Source organism: Hylobates moloch, unplaced genomic scaffold, assembly GCF_009828535.3.
Source record: "Hylobates moloch isolate HMO894 unplaced genomic scaffold, HMol_V3 SCAFFOLD_9, whole genome shotgun sequence".
In the NCBI taxonomy this organism is placed as follows: Eukaryota; Metazoa; Chordata; class Mammalia; order Primates; family Hylobatidae; genus Hylobates; species Hylobates moloch.
In genome coordinates this window covers 8518189-8528621 of record NW_026652284.1, presented here as the reverse complement: position 1 = coordinate 8528621, position 10433 = coordinate 8518189, and positions in this window count along the sequence as shown.

Genomic DNA, 10433 nt, shown 5'->3' with positions numbered 1-10433 from the left:
TTGTTAGGGCAGCCAAGGAAACGAATGCAGATGACATTCTGGGTTTCAAAATTGGAGGAGACTAAAGAAACGCTTGCTTTGGACTTCAACCCTGTGCCCGTTCTCTGCCTCTGGCTACAAGAAAACGACTTGGTATTTTTCCCGGTTTCAGAGTTGAAATTCTTTGCCTTCGGTCTGCATGTCATCTATCACATCATCTATGGAGAGGAAACTGAGTCACAGAGCAGAGAAGTGATTGTCAAGGTCATATGAGGAAGCAGCAGAGGCAGACCACTTGCCCAAGAGGGTGTGATGACAGGTACAGTGAGAAAATCACAGGACAAAGAATCTGAAGGCCCACATTCTAATCCGGGCGCTGCATCTCACAGGCTAGGTGACCTTGGGTGACTAAGGCCCAGCCGTTTCTCACCTTTCCGTTCTTCCATTTGTGAAATGGAAGGACTGGGTTACATGCTTTCTGGGGTGCCTTCCCCACTATGACACCCCATGAGTCTGTGGTCTTCCCCCACCTCAGCCTGGGTGCAGCCAGGAGGAGGAGAAGGAAGACAGGCTGATCGCGGCTGGCCCTCGTCTCTGTCCGCCAGCAGAGCGCAGGATGCACAGCCTCACCTGTGTGCCAAAGCCCTCGAGGGAGGGAGGGTGAGGGCAGCCGCAAGACACTGTGCCCACGTTGGTTGTGGTGCACTGCAGCAGTGTGGCTGTGTCCCAAGCAGGATGCGGGCAGCAGAGCCTCCCCTGTCACTGCGTTTAGAAACAAGTCACACACTCCTGTCACTGCGTTTAGAAACAAGTCACACACTCCTGGTCTTACTTCAGTAATGAAATGTACACGGAATTGATGCAATTGGTCTTTCCGAACAGTTTATTTAGAAAGGGAGTTTTAGTCTCCCCGCTCAAACACACACACACACACACACACACACTTCCTCCTTTATTTTCCTTTCTTGGGCTCTGAGTTTGTGATAAACTCAAAACCTGGAAATACCTACATCCCTGACCACCTTCTACCTCTCAGTATATCTATTCTGCCTAACCCCTTGTGGATTATATTAGAATGCACTATCTTAACCATATCTGCATTTAAAGTGCTTCTCTCTCCTGGAATTTTCTCAATTAAATCCCTACCTCAATCTTAAAGAATATTAACTTTCACAGAAGCAGGAACGGGAATTTTAAGAATCACAGACCTGTCAGGACAAAATTGACACTTAGTGGCAATCTTGTACATTTCATGTGCATGAAAATTTTTTAAATGGGGTTTTCTTGAAGGAAAACAAAAACAGAGATTTCCCAAACTGTTGAGAATTTGCCAGTGGTTGGAGAGGAATTTTCCTCTTCACCCCGGGTCTACCTCTGCCCTTCTTGATAAAGCAACGGTGTCGACTTGTCTGGTGCAAAGCAGACTGTCGGCTCATCACCTCTGCTCCTTCCTGGGCATCAGGCTGCAATTCTCAAACTTCTGAACAAGTCCCGCCTTCTCCAGAATTAAGGATTAAAGACTCTGCAGAGTCTCAATCTTCTGTTTTTGTTTTTGTTTTGTTTTGTTTTGTTTTGTTTTGCAAGAAAAGCATCTTCAGGTGAACAAATCTGGGAGGTGGGGCAAAGCCTTGGACCTAGTTGTGTGAGAGCGAGGGGGAGGGAGGAGGCTCCGCAGAGAGGTGTCTGTATAGGAGTGAGCATCTTGCAGTGTCAGGGGTTTAAATTCAACCGGCGGGGGGCGGGTGCGTGGTGGGGGAGACCATCCCCGCCGCCTGCAGCGTTGACTCCCGGCACCATTTGGGTGCAGGGACCCAGCTGACACTTCTTATTTCGGGTCCTGCCTCTCCTGAAGCAGTCTGAACTTGCCAGCATCCAGGCAGGACGGCAGCGGCTGAGCAGAGGAGAGAGGTAACTTTCAGGGAGGGGTGTGTTGGTTTCTGGATGCTAGATCAGCTCATTGACACGCTCCTTGGATAGCCAGCAGAAAGATCCCCTTTCCTTTGGGTTTTAAAAAGCTTTCTCCTCTAAGAAGCTGGAGTCCTCTGCCTGCACTTTGCAGAAACTCTGGGCGCTAAGAACTCCATCCAGGTCCTTCCCCGATGGCTTACCGGCACAGCACTGCGGGGAGAGCTGAGTCAGTTGCTCACAGGAGTAAATTTTTAGGAATAATTTTTTAAATTGCTTTTTGAATTCTTTTTTTTTTTAAAGATTGGGTTTCTTTCTCATGTTGGTTTTATGTTTGCACCTTGTATTTTAATTAAGCTACAAAGAGTATAAGTTTGTGGAGGAGATTTTGGTGGAGGTTTTACGATTAAAAAAAAAAATCTACTCCATTGCAGTCCCGCTGCAGTCCCAGAAACCTGGTTTAACTGCAGAGGCTCTCACGGTACAGCCTGCTTCTCCTCTTTACCCTTGCCAGAGTCTGAGCATCTGGTTCCCACCTGTCTGACTTCTCCAAGCCCCCCATCCCCATCTCCTTGCCCACCTACCCTCTGCGAAGGACCCCGGTAAGTTGGCTGATGTCGGTGACAGTGGGGTTTGAAGGAGAATTTGGACACTGCAGCTTTAAGAATGCCGTACTGCGAAATCTTTCTCCTTCAAGTGACTGCAGACCGCAGCAGCGGCAGAGGCAGCAGCAGCAGAGGCAGCAGCGAAGGAGTCAGCTGGAGGAGGAGGAGGAAGAGGAGGAGGAGGAGGAGGAAAAGGAGGAGGAGGAGGAAGAGGAAGGAAGGGAGGAGGGAAGGAGGGCGGGAAGGGGATGCTGCACATTCTCGGGTCAGCTTGTTGGGTACCTCAGACCAGGGAGTGCTCAGCCCTGGGCAAATCCAAAGCACAATCAGGACGTTGACTTTGGGCTAGTTTTCCTCTCCCACATGCTGGGGGCGGAGACCCCGCGGACTTACTGATGAGCTGAGGCTTAGTCCTTGCCTCGGTCGCGTGCCATCCTGCCGCGTGTGTTTGCGTCTGGTTAGCTGGCTCTCTCAGCCCTGTGGAATTGGGCTGGAGAATGCGGGTCTGGTCTCTGTTGTGATCTTTCTCCAGCTTGGCTTGAAACCTGGGAATACTGATGCAGCCTTCATGGTCTTGTTCACTGGGGATTGAGGTTTTCTTCTTCCGGATTTACTGAGATGAGCTCTGGAGGGAAACTCGAAATAGAATGATTAGTGGCTGCCAGGGCAGAGGCTGTAGCATTTAAGAAGGGGATGGACCTCTTCTGTGTTGGTAGCAGGTGTTGAACGATGGGAGCATTGGGTGCCAGGCAGAAGGGGAGGGGGCTCCATAAGGGGCTCGTCTAGATGGGACTGCACAAAAGCAGCAGGAAGCACACTTGGGACAGTGGCTCTTTCTGGGGAAGTACATAAGCAGCCTGAGACATGTGAGCTATGGTCTCTGGGACCCAGACTCCTATGCACCCAGCCAAAGGGCCTCCCCAAAGTCATTTGCTGCTTCAGTAGGTGCCAGCTGGAGGAGCTCCCAGGCTGGCACTGCTGGAGTGGCATTCCCTGACACGCAGAGCTCAGATCAGGTCTGCATGGGGGGCAACATTATACAGTGCCAACAGTGGCATCTGCCCAGGTGGTCCTGGGCACTGGAGGGCTGAGCTCCTTGTGACCCCTCCCAAAGCAAAAGGGTATCTTTTTACAAAGAAATTTTAGATCTCACCATAAATCACTCAGAGGATGTGCAGCAAACCTCTCAGATATAAATTATCCAGGCAAACCCCTGAAACAGCAACCGGGCTCTTGGGAATGCCTGAGGCTGGTGGAGCCACATGACCCCTGTGGGTCCCTGCATTGTGTTCTGGTTCTCACTATAGACAGGAGCCTGAATTGAAAGCTCGTGCTTAGAGAACCTGCCTGTACCGTGGCAGGAAGCTGCTGGTGTTGAAGCTCCCTGGGGCATGCAAAGTGCTCATACCAAACACCGCAGTCATTTGGGGAAATTTGGGCTCATAGACAAATGTTTTATGAAGTCTTAGACCAAATCATCGCCTCGACTAGAAAAGCACTCTGCAGGCTGAACACAATTCCCTCCCCCAGAATTAGGAGCGACTTTCTACTGGCTGCTTTCGAAGTGTCCGTTCCCTCCTTGTAGCCCAGTCTCTTGCTCCATTTTAAAATACATTCCCTGTACATTGAAAACCATCTCTCCTTCTGTCCATCAATCTGCAGCAACTTAAATTTTCCAGACTAATGTGCTTGGCCACGAATGATTTTGAGCCCAGCACACCGAAACGAGTCACTGGGGTCCCACGCACCAGGGTCTTTTGAAGTCAGCATGGTAGGATGCTAAGGATGGAGACTCACCTGTGCAGCAGGCTGAACCGTAACCCACCCCAGCCTCTGACTCCCAACCCTGGAAGCTGTGAGAACCAGCTGTTTGTCTCTGGACTTTTAGTTTGCCCTCATCCATGGGACGGAGGTGTCTGTGACCTCTCCACCCTGGAGAGGGAGAGAACAGACCTGGCCTGCCCAGACACACTTTTCTGGTGTCTCCCTTCCCAGCCTGGATGACAAACGAGTGTCCTTCCTGCCTGGAATTAGCCAAGGGAGAGGCCTGCTGGTAAGGGCTGCAGAGCAAATGCCACTGTTGGTCCCCAGCACTCTGTCCCTGCCCACTAGTCTCTGGTTCCCTACGGGGAGGTCAAGGGAGACAGGAACTTCACAAATGGGTCCCCGGGAAGAACAGATGACTCCAGTGGGGCTTGTGAAAGGAAATATGCGGGATGAAATGAACAAGGGACGGCTGCCCTGGCATCTACAGTCTTCATATGGCCGGAGGCCTCCTTCCCTCAGGCAGCCACTATCTGGACCAAAGCCACCACAGGGTGTTTGGGAAGAGGAGGTGCAGCCGCCGAGGTGACATGAGACCCTCAGGGATGGGCAGGTGATGGAGGGATCTTAGCCTGGGACACCTTCATCTCTCAGGCAGCAGAACAGGGAAGCTGTCTTACTAGGAAGTAGCTAGTAAGACAAGAGCAGACCTGGGACGGTGGGGGCTGCATTTCCCAGGCAGCAAATCCACTGTGGCGAATGAAATGATGCCCACCACACCACCCAGTCACCCCCATGTCAGATCCACCAGCTTTGGGGTTGCCCTTGTCCCTGCCCACGTGTCAAATCCCCACGGCCTTGTCTGTGACACCACAGTAACATCTAGGGGGTTCCCCGGGCCTGGGTTGGGCTTGAAAGAGAATTCTGTCTTTCCATTCCCCCGAGGCCTCAGAGCAGGGTGCGTTACAGTCCATCATCGGAGGGGAAAAAATGAGGCTAGAGCTGGTTTCAGAATTAGATGGGGGTGCATGACTAGAGGGTGACACAGAGAGGCGTACGTTTTGGACACCCTGTCCATGCTGTGGGCCAGGCTCTCTGGGACACCTCCCAATGCACCAGTGCTGACTCAGGGGTATTTCTGCGCTCGCTGCCCTCCCACCCTTTGCAACTGCCCCAGCCTTGGCCAGCCCAGCCCTTGCAGCCGGCTTCTCCCGGTCTCCTTGCGCAGGGGCAGTTAGAACCCAAGCTGCAGCAGGCCCTCCCCCGCCCTCCCCGCCAGCCTGCCCGCCGCCCAGGCCAAGTCAGCAGTGCTGAGCGCTGCGGGGCTGCAGCAGCAGCGGGCGATGCGGAGACCCTGCACCACTGCTCCGGGCGGCGCTCGCGTCCCGACGGCCACCTCCTGGCGGCTGCGCGCAGCCGGCGCCGAGATCCAGACGGACGCACGGTGCTGATTGGTGCAGTGAGTGAGTCTCCGGCTTTATTTAGACCACCGTTTCTTGACGACTGTACTTCATTGGAGTTGAGGGCTCAGAGCAGCAGGCAGCCTTCCCCGTGGGAAGGATGACAAATGGGGAGTGCTGCTTCTAGGTGCTCGTACTAACTGGCTTCGTGCGTCCTGGGATGGGCGGTGTTCACAGGCGCTTCGGGGCTGAGCGCCCACCAAGTGTGGCGCGCGCTTTTGGGAAACTCCGTGGAAGACCAGGACGGACCCCTGGAGGGTTAGGAAGGCTTTGAGACCAGCCAGGGGAAGCCGTGTCCCGGGCCCTGACTGTGGATTCTCCTACTCTGAACCACGGACTCCAGTTTGGAAGGCCAGGCTGCCTTTCGGATTGGGGGGTAAGGAAGGGATCCCCAGCTCAGGCAGCCTTTTGGGCTAGGGCAAGGGGACCTCTGGGACTACATTTTTTAATGCTCCCACCCATGATTTCTGGGACAGCTACTGGAGACAAATAGAGTCTCGAAGGTGTCGGGAGAAAGGCTGTGTTCCTGATGTCATGTAGTTGAACTTGGATGTGGAGGAAATCCAGCTTCCCCTGCAGAGGAAAACCAAGCCAGCGAATGTGGGTGGGGGCCAGCAGCTGCCGACCCTCCTGGGTGATGTGATGCGCTTAGGTGGTAGGAGCCAGGGGCCTGGGGCCAGAGAGGGCTGCCCTAAGGGGGTCTAGACAGCACCTTCTGCCCAGAATGGCAGCCTTTGGTACAAGTCTTTATTTATGCCAGTGGCATGAAAATGTCGCCCGACGAATCCCCAGGGGCCTGTTCTTGGCAAAAGCCCTGTCTCCCAGCAAGATGGGAAGTGATGTCACATTGCACTCTCCAGCCCGCTCTTCTGGGCTTGTTCGAAGTTGTGAGATGGTTCGGTGACTGATGCCTCTCATTGTCGCAGACCTTGTGCTTCCACTGGGAGACCCTCCACCCTGGTGGCTGCTTTTTCCTGTCCCCACGCGTTAGCTTGAGCATCTCCACCGTGGAGGCTGTCCTTGGAGGCTGCACTGTGCTGGGAGGAGAGGGAGACTGGAGAGGGGGAGGAGGAGGAGATGGCAGGGGCAGTGGGGCCCTCAGAGCCTGTGCTGTACTGTGCTGATGTCATCACTTTCGGGGGCCTGCTGAGGCCTGTGGCTGCTCCAGAATCGACACCAGGAGCCTCTTGCTCAGCCTGGGACAGGCATAGCACTGCGGCTGCCAGTCTCCCTGACAAGGACAAGACCTGCACCTTCCAGGCAGAGCCAACTGGCCAGCTGAGGTCCTGCGACTCCTGCAGGGATGAGGGTATAAGGAAAAGATGAGGGCCACGAGAACCGGCAATGGGACGCTGGCGGGGCTCAACTGGCAAATTGGCAGCACCAGACTCCGGAAGAGAGGGAGCAGCAGGGAGACAGGCCGGGGACTGCAGAGAAAGGTGCCAAGGCACTGGCAAGATCCTAGCGCCTCAGCCCCAGATCCTGACCGTGGCACCTCCCCACCGACCATTTTCACTTTTCACCCAATGCAGTCGGTAGTTTGCTCTGCTCTTCTCATTCTCAGCAGTTCTGATTAAGGATCAGATCCCATTTTCCTTTTATGCCTTTAAACTTTAAGCCTGGCCACCCAAGACAAATGCTCTATTCAAAGCCGGAAGATACTTAGAAATCATCTGTTACAAGTCCCCAAGCTCAGCGATGAGGACAGTGAGGCCCAGAGATTAACCGACTTTCCCAAGGACACAGGAAGCTCAGGGCAGACCTGGGATTCCCTGGGACATGTGGGACACGGATGAGATCATCAGCGCTCAACCCATCAGGCATCCTGACTCAGACGCAGTAGGACAAGGTAAGGAAACTGGGGGCTGGGAGTTGACAGAGACCTGGCGCTCTGAGAACCATGGGAGGAACCAACAGCAGCAGGCAGTGTGCCCGGGCACTGAACGCTGCCTTCGAGTCGGTCTGCAGCACCTCTGATTGACAACCGTCACTGGGCAAAGTGCCAGGGGGAGAAAACATTCGGCTTCTTTTATGGTTCCTCTTCTTTTCAGTTCTGGAAAATCGGGGGGCACTTGAGCCCGGCGGCTGCCTGTTAGGTTATGAGCGCTGTAATTTAGGCTTCCTCCATCAGAGGGCTCCCAACGACACGGGAAGGAAACCGAGCTGCTTCCCATGGGGCGAAGTGGTTTGCAGAATGGGGTTTTTCATTTTATTCGATCCCAGGGGTTCAGGCAGAAAAGTTTTTCATTATTAGACTCATAGAAACAGAAAGTTTGCCGTTCGGCATTTGTGTCATCTCCTAGGTCATCCCACATTCCATTTTCGCAATACAGAGTGTGCGCTGTGGCTTCTGCTGCTGGCTCTCATTTCTTAGGGTAGGCCTGATTAGTCATGTGTGCATCTGTTATCTGAGGAAATGTAGCAATGTTCCCAGGAGGGGCCGACCATCCTTCAACAGGGTGGCTAAGGAGAGGTGACGGCGGCCCACCAGCAAGGATGAACTCAGCATTCTGATCCAGTTGCAAGATCTTGAAGCCAACCTTAGGTTTCAAGTCGGGCCTGGCGCCCACGTCTTGCCTGGGGAATGCTACTGATTGGCAGCACGAACCCAGACAGGAGTCCCCACGGATCAGCCACTGCGGCTGGGTCGCATCCTTCCCCCTCCAGCCTTTCCCTTTGGGATCTATCTCTGTGTCCTTGTTTGGGGCTTGCTGTTCACAGTCTCAGTGCACTTTTGTGTCCAGTGAGTTCCCTCTTTTCTCTCAAACGGTTCCACTTGTATAATGCATACTAATGACCTTCAGCTACTCAGAGATGAATTGCTGCGGTTATCCAGAAGACAGACCATTTTCTTGTACCAGGAGATGACCTCTCTTCTGCATGGTAAAATAGAGATCACACGGTGTCACACTAGAGGGTGGTGCTCTGGCTTAGGCAAGCATGAGACTGTGCTGTCAGCATCCGCGTGTGCGCAGCAAACTCGTCGGGAAAATGCTGCAGAGCCGGAAAGCTGCCAGGTCCTTCATGGAGATTTAGGTGGTGTCTCGGTCAACTTGACAGAGGTGGAGAAAGTTAGCCGAGAAATTTCACCAGGGTCGCCTCAAATGGGGCCAATAGGCAAAATAGAGGGTTTTTTTGACCCTCTGATGATGTAAAATTATATCTCCCAAATAATAATTTTTTTTTTGAGACAGGGTCTTGCTCTGTCACCCAGGCTAGAGTGCAGTGGTGTGATCTCAGCTCACCGTAACCTCAACCTCCTGGGCTCAAGCAATCCTCCCATCTCAGCCTTCAGAGTAGCTGGGACTACAGGCGCCCACCACCGCTTCAGGCTATTTTTCTGTACTTTTTGTAGAGACGGGGTTTTGCCATGCTGCTCAGTCTGGTCTTGAACTCCTGGGCTCAAGCAATCCGTCTGCCTCGGCCTCCCAAAGTGCTGGGATTACAGTTGAGAGCCATCATACCTAGCCAAAGAATTATTTTTCTTTTTTTTTCTCTTTTTTTCCTTTCCTTTCTTTTCTTTCTTCCTTTTTTTTTTTTAAACAGGGTCTCACTCTGTCACCCAGGAGTGCAGTGGTGTGATCTTGGGCTCACTGCAACCTCTGCCTCCTGGGTTCAGGCAATTCTCTTGCCTCAGCCACCTGAGTAACTGGGACTGCAGGTGTGCATCTCTATGCCTAGCTAATTTTTGTATTTTTTAGTAGAGACCAGGTTTCGCCATGTTGGCCAGGCTGGTCTCGAACTCCTGGCCTCAAGTGATCCGCCTACCTCAGCCTCCCAAAGTGCTGGGATTACAGGCGTCAGCAACTGTGCCTGGCTCAAAGAATTCTTGATAGCACCTTCTTGATAATTCAGTTCAAGCCAACAAGAATGTATTGGGCATTCACTGACATAAGAATCAGAGCCTGGACGCAGTGGCTCACGCTTGTAATCCCAGCACTTTGGGAGGCCGAGGCGGGCGGATCACGAGGTCAGGAGATCGAGACCACGGTGAAACCCCGTCTCTACTAAAAATACAAAAATATTAGCCGGGCGTGGTGGCGGGCACCTGTAGTCCCAGCTACTCAGAGAGGCTGAGGCAGGAGAATAGCATGAACCCGGGAGGCAGAGCTTGCAGTGAGCCGAGATTGTGCCACTGCACTCCAGCCTGGGCGACAGAGCAAGACTCCGTCCCAGAAAAAAAAAAAAAAAAGAATAAAAAGCGTTTTACTATAGGGGTGGCAAGAAGGTGGTAAAGCACTAAGATCCAGGGGACCACTTTTCAGTGACAGAGTTGATGGTTCAGTCTGTGCCTTTTTCTCCTTCCTCTTTGATGGAAATCAAGAATGAAACTTTGACCTAAGATAAAGAATGAAACTCAGACATTTTGCCAGCTTGCCAGATCACTTGTATTTAGAAGCATTGCTAGTTGACCTGTCCAATCCTGGGGCTCAGATTCCTATTGCAGGGCTTATGTCAATATCTGTCACTTATGGCCGGGTGTGGTGACTCATGTCTGTAATCCCAATACTTTGGGAGGCCGAGGTGGGTGGATTGCTTGAGCTCATCTGAGCTCGTAGTGAGCAGCCTGAGCCACATAGTGAGACTCCATTTCTACCAAAATCAGCTGGGTATGCTGACATGCACCTGTCATCCCAGCTACTTGGGAGGCTGAGGTAGGAGGCTAGCTTGAGCCAGGGAGGTGGAGGTTGCAGAGAGCCGAGATCGTGCTACTGCACTC